At 45.5% G+C, this 11,312-nt stretch overlaps 1 pseudogene; it reads right to left on the minus strand.

The window, feature by feature from the left end:
- LOC114505742 overlaps nt 1-10,574 on the minus strand; it is a 107,728-nt pseudogene extending 97,154 nt beyond the window's left edge.
- Nucleotides 10,575-11,312: the final 738 nt, after the last annotated feature.

An 11,312-nucleotide genomic window follows, 5' to 3' on the forward strand; every position in this document is an offset into this window, starting at 1 on the left:
AAGAGCAATGAAATAAGGAGAGTCAGCCATGCAGCCTGGGATAGTAAGGAAGGCGTCCATGCAGGCTGAGGAAAGGATATAAGGAAAGAGCTGATGGAGCTGTGTGGGGATCTCAAAAGCTGATGGAGCTATGCATGAACATGCTGAACCAAGCACAGAGTCGTGAGAGATGACTAGAATGCTGAGCTGTGACGAGGGAATGCTGACTTCTGCTTCTCTGAAGGACATATGGAGGGACCACTTTCTTGGGACGTGTGCCACCCCAGACCCCACCATGTTCCAGTGTAACACAACATATGCTTTCTTGGACTACTGCTTGGAGGCTGAGAACAATGTACCCCAGATCTTGAAGGAAAGAGCTGCTATAAGATGGTGACTCTGAAACCCACAAAGATGCCTTTTAGAGAGGATGGAGAACTATTTGTGCAGCCAACTTAAGAACAGATAAGGATATGGGGAACTTCTGGGCATGGTTTTAGCTTATAACCTGGCGGGAAGCAGGAGTACTCTCAGCTACCCACTATACCAACTGAGGCTGGAATCATGTAATTGAAAACCTGTTTCCCTGAACATTAATTATTGGGTCATACATCAAGGCACCACATTAGTGAGCTTCAGTTTGCTTGATTACAGGACCCCTTATAATGATCCTCAGCCTGGAAGAAGTACAGTCTCTCTTGTACCAACCTGCTGCTGTTGCTGCATTCCTCTGTAATGTGAGTAATAAACAGCATGTCCATGTTGACTGGTCCACTGGGTGTTTTCTTTTTAATATGAACACTTAAGAAGCTTACTGGTTTGGTGCTCCTGTGCTGTAGGAATGGAGGATGGGAAGACTTCAGGAGAGGATGATAATGGTTCAGGAACAGGAAGCTGCTGAGAGCCACCAGCTTGAAGCCTCTTGCTTGAGGCTTGTCATTTGACTTATCTGAACACTTGAAGGAAGGGACTAGAAGAACAGAGGCCATAGCCTGTCATTCCATTGCTGAGGATATGAGAATCCTGCTGATTGAGACTGCACTGATTACTTCTGGATTCTGTCACTGCCTCCTACACTGAATCCTAGGTGCCCCTGCCAACCTGAAGTGGCCTTTGTCAGATTCCAGGTTTCTCTGGCATTGAGGTAAGTACAGTTCAGGAGGGAGTTTGGGGCAGCACTTATCCTCTAGTGAGGATGAAAATCAACCATTCACCTTGGAGAAAGGAAACTGTTGGCAACTTTTGGGGGGCTCTTCCTTCCTTTGTGATCTCCACATCAGGCCAGAACAGAGCAGGAAGGAGTGAGTTCTACATTCTTCTCTCCTCAAGATTGTTTCTTGTGGTCATAGTAGGCAGCACTGGAAAGTATAATGGTTGACAACTTAGTGTTGCTTTGTGATGTGGAAATTAAAATTAGCAGGAAATGTTGTAATTCTTTCTCTTCTGTCTCCCTTTCTCTGTTCTTGCTCCTCTGTTGCTTTTTTGTTGTTGTTGTTGTTGTTATTTTAAGTCCTTTAGAATTTCTAGCTCTGAGAACAACTCTTCAATTGAGGTTTGGATTTCAGAACTTTTAAAAACCACTTTGAATCCTTAAGGTGTCTACAAGTTGTTGGGGGACAAAGATTGTTTCTCAATTTCGGCAATGATGGTATTTGGAAGGGATACAAATTCAGAGGCCTCCAGCCACCAGAACCACAAAGTTATATAGAGACTGCTCTCACTCCACTGTCACCTTCTACCTTCCCACTCCTCCCTCTCAAGAAAACCTGGTGCCTTTGTTTTGCAAGTTCCAGAGCCTGGACAAGTTTTTTGGCTAATATCTTCATATGATATACCTAATACTCATAGACACAGACAACAGAGAGAAGTGTGTGGGGGATGTGTGGAGGCCAACCAAAGTGGGGAATGGGGACATCTGTAATAGTGTCAACAATAAAACATTAATTGATTAATTAACTAAATAATGCGCTACTGGGGAAAAAAAAAGAAAAATTAGTTTTAATTTCAAGACGTTATTTCTGATGGGCATTTCCATGTCATTTCCTTAGGTCCCTACTATTCCAAACTAAGATCCAGTTAAATTTTGTGCAACTCAAGTTTTGCATTTTGGCAGTATGCTTTTCCCTAAATTTCACAATGCAGGGGAAATAGTTTACTTCCACTGAGAACTGATTAGAATGTAAATATCATGGAGCCTGCCAAACTAGTCTTTTAAATGTCTCATCATTTGGCATGCACACCCACTGAACATATTTCAGACATTCTGAGCACTTAGATGGTATGACAGGTAATTTTTAAAATGCCCCCTTTAATAGGGAGACAGGCCACCTCCCCTCCTTCCACATCTCCAGTAACTGTAAAAGGTACAATTTCTAAAGTACTTCCACAAACTTATTTTGTTTTCCCCATCACCATTATTCTGGACATTATCCAGGGCAATGTCCCTATTCTACTACATAGGTGAAGGACATCCCCAGGGCCTCCCAGTCTTCAGAGATTACTGTGTCAACCTTCCTTTGTTCTGTAAATGTGACCACTTAGGCCCTAAAGACAGAATAAGACAGGAAACTTGCTGATGGCTCAGCAGGACAGATACTCAGGCCTTGCCTGCCCCACTCCTCTAGCCCCCTCATTACCCCTCCCTTCCTGGGACTGAAGCATTAGGCCACTGTGTTTGTCTTCAAAACCAGGTGGCAGCCTGGGAAGCAGCTACATGTTCTCCTTTGTGAAACTGCCAGGGCATGGTAATGAAGGGGTGTGTGCTTGTGAGCTGGGAGAAAGATGGCTTGTGTCTTTGGCGATACAAAAAATCTTGGGGCTAGGAAGCAGGCCAAAAGTCAGTACAGACGGGCTGGCTTTACACAACAAACATGCTATGGATGAGTTGTGGGCAAATCACTGTTTTGTAAATTGAATCTTTGCCTGCCTCCCTCCCTTCCCTGCTCCAGAGCTCCATCTATTTCAGCCCCTGGGAGAACTTTTATAAAACAAAGGGTCTTTTTTTTTAATGCAAATCACCACTCTCTAATTAGCCTGCTTGGTGTCTTTAATTGCTTTAGGGGGCCATGCCCCTTTGTCACCAAGAGCACCTTTTAATTCTGTTTTGTACAAAACTGGGAAGGTGCCATGGTCAACTCAGACTTTGGTCAACTCAGACCTGATTGTTGCTGCCTTCAGTCCAGGAGAACTCCCACCTGGACCATGGAACAGACCCCCTTGGCCTGTCACCTCCCCTCCCCCAGCCTGTGGAGGTTTGTGTAGAGCAGTTAATCAGGAAGCTGGGAGTGCAGGTGGCATTCTGTACCACCTGGAGCTATCTTCCACAGAGTGACTGCATCCCTTGAGGTTGGAGAATAATACCAATTGCACAGTTCCTGGCCCCCCTCGGGAACCCACAACAGGAAATTAAAAGACATATACATGCCTGGAATAAAGGGCTCTCTTCTTGCAGCTAATCACCAACATTGGTCACTGGGTTGTCCCCTCCTCTCTTTAGTGAAAGATCATGTTCTTCTGTTCTGTTCCATCATTGCCAGCTCAGAAACATGTAAGTGGGGAGGGGGGTGTTGCTAAGCTCTGCATGGGCTCCCTCTCTCCTTTGAACTTTCTCCCCAGGCTCTGTTTTTCTCAGCACAAGGGCATTAGCTTTTCATATGTGGCACAGGAGACAGATCAGTTCCAGCCCCAAGACCATACAGGTGTGAGGAGTGGCCCACCATTTCTATGAATGCCTGTAACAAGGACCTTTGCAGGTTTTGAAAGCAACCACTTCCCTCTCTGCATATATTTCACGTCCACATCAGTTTCATAGCTGCTATTTTACCTCAGTGAAGTGGCCCGAAGTGACAGATTGTTATTAGGGCTCGAACCTAGGACTTTAGGTTCAGAACCAGTGTGAAGACCCTCTGTGTATCAGGGCCAACTGCCTCCTGCTGGTGTGTGTCTCTGGTGGGCAATATGAGAGCCCCTTGGCATCCTCTTAGGGAAGTCTGGGCAACAGCTAGCACAGGAGCAGGAGCTGAAAGATACCTCTGACTGCTGGGAGAAGCCTAGGGATCTTTACTTAACATTATGTCCCAGCAACAAATACTGGCCAGGTACACAGAAGATGCCTTTCAAAACCTGTTGAAAGCACCCTGGCTGGGTAGCTCAGTTGGTCAGAGCATCACCCTGATATGCCAAGGGTTTGATTCCTGGTCAGAGCACATACAGAAATCAACCAGTGAATGAATTAATAAGTGGAACAACAAATCGATGTTTCTCCCTGTCTCTCTCTCTCCTTCCTTTCTCTCTTTAAAATCAAAAAAAAAAAAAAAAAAAACTGAAGGAAGTGCCCCAGCTGGTGTGGCTCAGTGGATTGAGTACTGGCCTGCTAGCCAAAATGTCACTGGTTTGACTCCCAGTCAGGGCACAGGCCTGGTTTGCGGGCCAGGTTCCCAGTTGGGGGTGTGTGAGAGGCAACCAATTGATATATCCCTCACACATTGATGTTTCTCTCCCTCTTTTTCTCTTGATCTTCTCTTTTTTCTGAAAATAAACAAATAAAATCTGAAAAAAGAATACATTTGCTCTAAATTTAAAGAAAACAAAGACATTGAGAGAAGAGCCTGGATCTCCCCCAGGACCTCCTCTGGGAGCCTCCCTTTCCCCTGCCAGACTACTGATGGAATTGAGTCACCTAATCTCCAGAGACAAGTCTCTCTTGAGTTCTGGAAATTTGATATAAGATGTGGTCTTACCTCCAGTTATGGCTATTGGAATTTATCTTTTGGAGTGCCCTACAGGGGCCCAACCCAGAAAAAATGCATGTGGCATGGCTTGTGATCTTGGGGTTGATGGGAAATCCTAATATTCATACTGTATTATTTCAAATGGTGACCCTCAAAAGATGTTCATGTGGAACCTATGAATATGACATTATTTGAAAAAAGGTCTTTGCAGTTATAATAAAATTAAAGATCTGGAGATGAGCTATTCTGGATTATTCAGGTGGGCCCTAAATCTAGTGACAGGTGTCTGTATAAGAGAAAGGCAGGAGATTTGAAACACACAGCAGAGAAGGTGATATGAAGATGAAACACAGATTGGAGTGATATAGTCATAAGCCAAAGAATGCATGGGGCCATCAGAATCTGGAAGAGAAGAAAGAGGAAGAATTCTACTCTAGAGACATCCAAAGGAGTGTGGCCCTGCTGACACCTTGATTTCAGACTCTAGCCTCCAGAACTGTGAGAGGATAAATACGTACATACATACATACACACATACATACATACGTATATACATACATACATATTATAAATTTCCGCATAAATTTCTATTGTTTGAAGCCATTGAGTTTATAGTAATTTGTTATGGCAGCCACAAGAAACCAACACATATATCACAGCAACAATGCCAGTGAAAGGGAGAAGGAAGAAGGGAGAAGGAGAAGGAAGAAAAGAGAAGAAACCATAAGCAGCAGCAGCAAAGCTACCACTTACTAAGCATCTACCAAGAGCCAGGTAGGCACCCTCTTCAGGCTCTCAGAGCACAACCCCATTACTCCATTCCACAGTTGTACCATGGAAGAAAGCCCTTCCTTCAGCCTTCCTGCACAGGAAGAGATGGAGCCAAAGGTTGGAATCCCAGCAGTGAGACTGCAAGCCTCCCCCAAACCCTACCCCACAGGTGGGCATCACAGCAGGGCTGCTGGGAAACTTTGCCAGAAGTCTGCATAAACTACACACTTCCAATGCTAAAAGGAAAGATCATAGTTCTAAGAGAAACACAAAGAGCACAAGGTCTCTGAGAGTTTAAGAGAGAGACCTGGAGAAGGTAGCACTGGAGCTGGCCCTTCAGGGTTGGAACATGGGTACCCAGCTCAGCTGCCCCTCCTCAGTCCCTCTGCAAATACCATAGAGGTGGCCCTAGAGGAAAATGGAAGCCTAGTGCATAGTCAGTGCTCTGATGGATCCAGGCCCTGAGGTAGGCCTTCTGGACATCGTAGTGTTCCCTCCTGGTGCATGTGTCTCAGTAACGAACCAGAAAACTGGGCATGCCACTGAACCCCCTAATCTTTTTTTCTCTCCCCAGACTCTCAACAACCAATCCTGTCAATTCACTCCCTAAATGTTTGTCTCATGTTGATAGCTTCCCTGCCACTGAAGTCTAAGCCTTGGACCTATCTCAGGGACTGATGTGGCTGCTCCTTTCCCTTGTCCCCTCCTTGCACACAAGCATTTCTCCTGCTGGGACTCCCATGGGACAGGGAAGTATTACAAGGATGGTCCAGTTTGCATTACCTATACAGCTTAGTCTTAGTGATGACATGATGGAAGTTGGGAATGAGGCTACAGGGGTCAGAAGGGGAAGGAAGTGTTGCCTGTGACTGATGGATGAAGTAGGTTGTGCTATGATGTGGACCCTGGCTTGTGGGGTCCATGTCATTATAGATGAAATGAGACATTCACATGGATTACCGAATCCAGTGGAGAAAAAAGGACAGCATGGCTTTTCTCTCAAGGGGGGCAAAATCCTTGGCCCTTGCTCCAATGAGCTTTTATTGTCTTACTCAGCATGTTATAAGAAGGTCCTCATCAACTATGCACAGGCTCCCTTTAGGTGGTTACCTTATACAGAAAACAAAGGAGAGGATGCTGGTAATCACATCACAGAAGAAGGATATTTGCAAATGGAAAAGCAAAAGTAGTTGGACCCGTTACACTCATCCTTGGAAGGTTTAACATGGTTTTTAGGAAGTTGCTTTGCAATAAATGTCCTCAATTCAGGGTGAGGGAGTTTTAGCAAAAAGCAAGACTCATAGCAGCCTAGGTACATTGCAGGCCTGATTCCCCATGGGAGAACCTATCCGTGGGCGTGGGTCCTGTGCATCTCCCAGTGGGAGCTGGGCAGAGTGGCTGGCTGCCACTCAGGCCTCTGGTGGTTGGGAGCCAGGCTGCAAAGAGGCTTTGTGGAGCCACATGCTTTCTCACATGTTAATGCTGATGCTCACTGCTCTCCATGGGGACCTTCAATACAATTTTGCTTCTTTATTTCTTCCTGAAAAACCATCATTAAGTTGTTTTCATCTTATCAATCGCACTATCTTAAAAATGAGGACACACAGTATTTTGATGGTTGAGAACCTTGACTTTGGCTTTATGTGCTGTTCAGGACTTTTGGAACAGCTGATTATCTTAGCCTGCAATAGCTGAATAAAGTGACAGCTATTTTTAAATCTTTTTTATTAAAATCATTGCAGGAAAAATGATTTTTTATTACAAGTCCAGACTTCTGTAGTCTTAGCCCTTTGCTGTGTTTTTATAAAATAATGATTGAGAGGGGGAAATATTTGGGAGCTCAGCCATCACATCAGAGCACAGCACAACCCCACATTATAGCCTTAGTTTTTTCCTATCATGCTTATTTGCATGGCTAGCACCTCACTGGGGACCAAGCTGTGAGCTTCTGGAGGGCAGGGATTCTGTTCTTTACATGGCTGTATTCCAGCATTGGCTAGCACTTAGTAGGCCTGGCTCCCAGTACATGCTTCATAAAGATTTTTTTCTTTTTTACTGAGTAAGTAAATGAATAAGTTCATTGGGAACTCAGGCTCAGAGCAGGTCACAAGCTAGTAAAAGACAGAGCTGAGATAGGAACCCCCAGGCTGATGTCAGAGTTCATGCTTTGTCCCCTCCCCCATCATAATGATGGCAGGATGGAATTCTTGGGCTGACACTCCCATGGGAGCAAGTGTGAAGAGCCTGAGGGAGTGAGAAAAAATTGTGGACAAAGACAGCAAGTCTCTGTCTCTAGGTAGGATGATGGTTGGGTGGTTTGGTGCCTGGGGTGGGGGGGGGGCTATACTTACAAGGGCCAGTAAATCATGGAAGAGCTGAGGAAAGACTCCAGGGATGTTGTTTAGTTAGTGTTTGGGTATGATGTCTAGCTAGCTGTGGGCTTGGGGGTGAAGCTTACATTCCCAACAGCTAGATCTGGCCTTGGCTAATGCAAAGAAGAAGCAAGCAAGAAACATGAAGGGATGTGGGGAACATCTGCAAAGACTGAGGCAATCTGAACAGTAGCTACACTTATTTCAAGTATTGACAAAATGAATCCCAAGTCTCTATGGCCAGACAACTGCAGGCCTTCAAAGAGTAGGCAAAGGGGATGCCTGAGAGATTCTGGACTAGGGACATCCTGCAGGAAAGGGATAGCAGGAGAGGCCAAAGCAGGACTCAGAATCTTTAGATGCCATCTTCTATGCTGGGTGACTCTAGATCTCTTCGCTCCCAGCTGGTTTCCCTTCCCTCTTCCCGCCTTTTGGAATTGGTTAATTTCCTTGCCAACTGAGCAAGGAAGTAAACAACAATATGCACACATCTCTTCAATTCCATTTAACACAAATCCATTGTATTTCTTACCATGTGGAAGGTGTCAGGGACTCTAGGACAAATTCAACTCCATCCCCAGAGGGAAAAAGAGGCACCTGGTTAAGTAAGTTTGCCACCAGGCCAATAATAATCTTGACATGGATCCTGGAGAAGGGACTAGAGCAGAGAAAGTGTGTAATTTTCAGCTTTGCCAGGCTGAGAATGCTACTAGGGTTGGTGGGGTTTGAGCTAAGCCTGAACATGTGTAGAAAAGAATGCGAGATAAGGAAGAAATGAGCAGAAGACTGAGGGTAGAGGAGCACAGGGTATTCTGTGAGAAAGGGGCCAGGCTGAGATACAGATGTGTGTGGAGATGTGTGGGGGATAAGGAGAAGAGAGCTACGGAGGTAGGCTGAGTCCATGTGACCCTGAGTGCCACACTGAGCATTTCAGCAGCATATCACAGGCACCAGGCTTGGCATCAAAGGCTTGCCAGCAAGGGTGGAGCCAAGCTCCACCCTTTGGGAAAACACATCTGGTGGCTGAATGAAGGAATATACACATATCCTCTGTATGAAACATTTTTCTTCTTTCTTTCTTTTTTACTTTCGTTTTTTTTTTTTCTTTTTCTTTTTTGCCTGGGGTGTGGCTGGAAGAGACAAAAAACCAACTCAGAGGAAATGCACATTTCAGTCACAAAAAATTCAGGTGACATATGGATTGCTCATGCCACAACAGCTGTGTGGCAATAGGGCCTTGTCAGGCAGTAGCAGCAAGCTCTAGGAAGACTGAGTAGTGGAAACTGTGCTTCCCAATGCTTTTTTTTTACTTCTCACATCTTTATTTGAAAGGCACAGCTAAGCTCACCATTGATACAGCATTTTCACTTCTACGCAGAGTTTAAACAACTCAACACAACAAAAACTGACAGTCTAAAAGGTGTGGGTGTTCCTTTCTTTAAAAAAAAAACTTTTCAGTCTTTTTTAAAAAAATAACTCATCTCCTTTCTTAAAAGACAAGCTAGTATATTGGGAAAAAATAAAATAAATAAACAAAACGACTTGAGTACCTTCATCTTTATCCAGGAAAGAGAGAAGGGGAATCTTGTGTTGTTCATCCCCACCCTGCTCATCCTGACTGGGCCAATAAAGAGGATCATGTGGGCATGAGTATCTGGAACTAACAGAGGCAGATTGGTAGGAGGTAGAAAGAGAAGAGGATGCCCAGGGCAGGAAGGGGCAAGTAGCTTGGTGTTTGCATGCAGTGCCAAGGTGGGAAGCTGGTGTATGCCCTGAAGGGGTCCAGTAGGCAGATTGTCAGTTATATGTGTGCGAAATGGGGAAGTGCAGGGCATGTTAGACTTCTTGAGGTTTTTTTCCCCTCTGACCTGGCCTCTCATTTTCATCTCCAGGCCTTAGCTTCCCTTATCTGTGGTACAACCAGGTATTCACCCATTCAGACTGCAGGGGAGAGGAAGAGGAAAGCCAGGAACCAGAGAAAAACTGGGGAATGACACACAAGCAGGGCTAAAGCCACAGGAACTCCCATAAATGCTACCGGGAGTTTAGGCAATTCAGAGCTATATTGTCTTGCTGTGAATATTTCTCTGTGTGTGTGTGTCTTGTCTCCTTTTTGTCTCCCCCACCCTCCCCATCCTGGCCACCTGCTGTCAACCTCCTGGTGGTGCCTGTTCTTGCTTTCTTTGGAGAGGTAGGCCTGGGAACCCAGCACAGACAGCGAGAGGATGATGGTGCCTGTGGTGACTGCTGGCAGTGAAGGCTACTACAGTCCCACAGGTAGTGGGCTCAGGGGGAGGGCCAGAGCCTGCAGCTGGAACAGTTGGTGGATTTGGAACTGCTGCCAAATGATGGAGTTCAGCTCTGGAGCCATGACCTGCTTAGCTCTTTTGGTGGCTCCTGAGATTTGCTGCTGGCGCTCTTTGGAAAAGTAGGGGAGGACTTGGGCATGGATCCCATTCAGCCTCTTCACAATTTCAGCCTGCTTGTGCATCTCAATGTTCAAGCCACAGGACATCTCTAGTACATCACATAATGATGTTGTATCTCCAACTTCTCACTGGCCAGTTTGTCACATTTGAGCTTCAGGCTGTGGTACTGAGCATGCAGCAGATAAAACTTGTCTTTGATGTGGTCATAGGAGTCCAAGATGGTGAATTTTACTTGCTGCAGTAGGTGTGACCAGCCAGTATCAAGAGCCTGAATGCCTGCTTTGTGGAAACATTGTGTCAGTCACAGCAAGGGGGCTCTGTCTCTGCCTCAACTCCGGTGCCTCAGTCTTGTAGCCATGCCTTTGTCCAGGCTCGGATCTGAAGCTCTTGAGGCAGCCACTGTGGCAGCCACCACAGATTCCTGTGTCTGGTCTTCACCACTTCCTGGACCGCTTCCCAATGCTTTTAAATGCTCATAGTACAGTACAGTCAGTGGTTGCCTCCAAAGACATGCCCACCTGGAACTTGTGAATGTGTCCTTATTTCAAAAAGGGGTCTTTGTAGGTGTAATCAAGGTAAGGATTTCAAGAGCAGATCAGTCTGGATTATCCAAGTAGGCCCTAAACCCAATGATAAGTGTCCTAAGGAGAAAAATGCAAAGGAGAAGGTCATGTGAAGATGGAGGCAGAGATTGGAGTGACACAGCCAAAAGCCAAGGAGCACCTGGAGCTACCAGAAGCTGAAAGAGAGGAGGTAAGGAAGGATCCTCCCCTAGAGCCTTCAGAAGGATCATAGCCCTGCTGACACCTTGATTTCGACCCAGTGGTATTCACTGTCTTGAAAGCCATGCATGGTTCTGAAACTGGAAAAGACATTCGTTTTCATGCCTCCTGTCACATACTAAGCTGAATAAGCAGAAACAGGGATTGAATCTTTATGGGCGCTTTATTCAGATGGCTGGCAATCTGAGAAGACTGAGGGTTCACACACTAAAAAAAAAAAACAAAACTTAACATTTTCTTTCCAAGCCA

The sequence above is a fragment of the Phyllostomus discolor genome, chromosome X (genome assembly GCF_004126475.2).
Source record: "Phyllostomus discolor isolate MPI-MPIP mPhyDis1 chromosome X, mPhyDis1.pri.v3, whole genome shotgun sequence".
Classification (NCBI taxonomy): Eukaryota; Metazoa; Chordata; class Mammalia; order Chiroptera; family Phyllostomidae; genus Phyllostomus; species Phyllostomus discolor.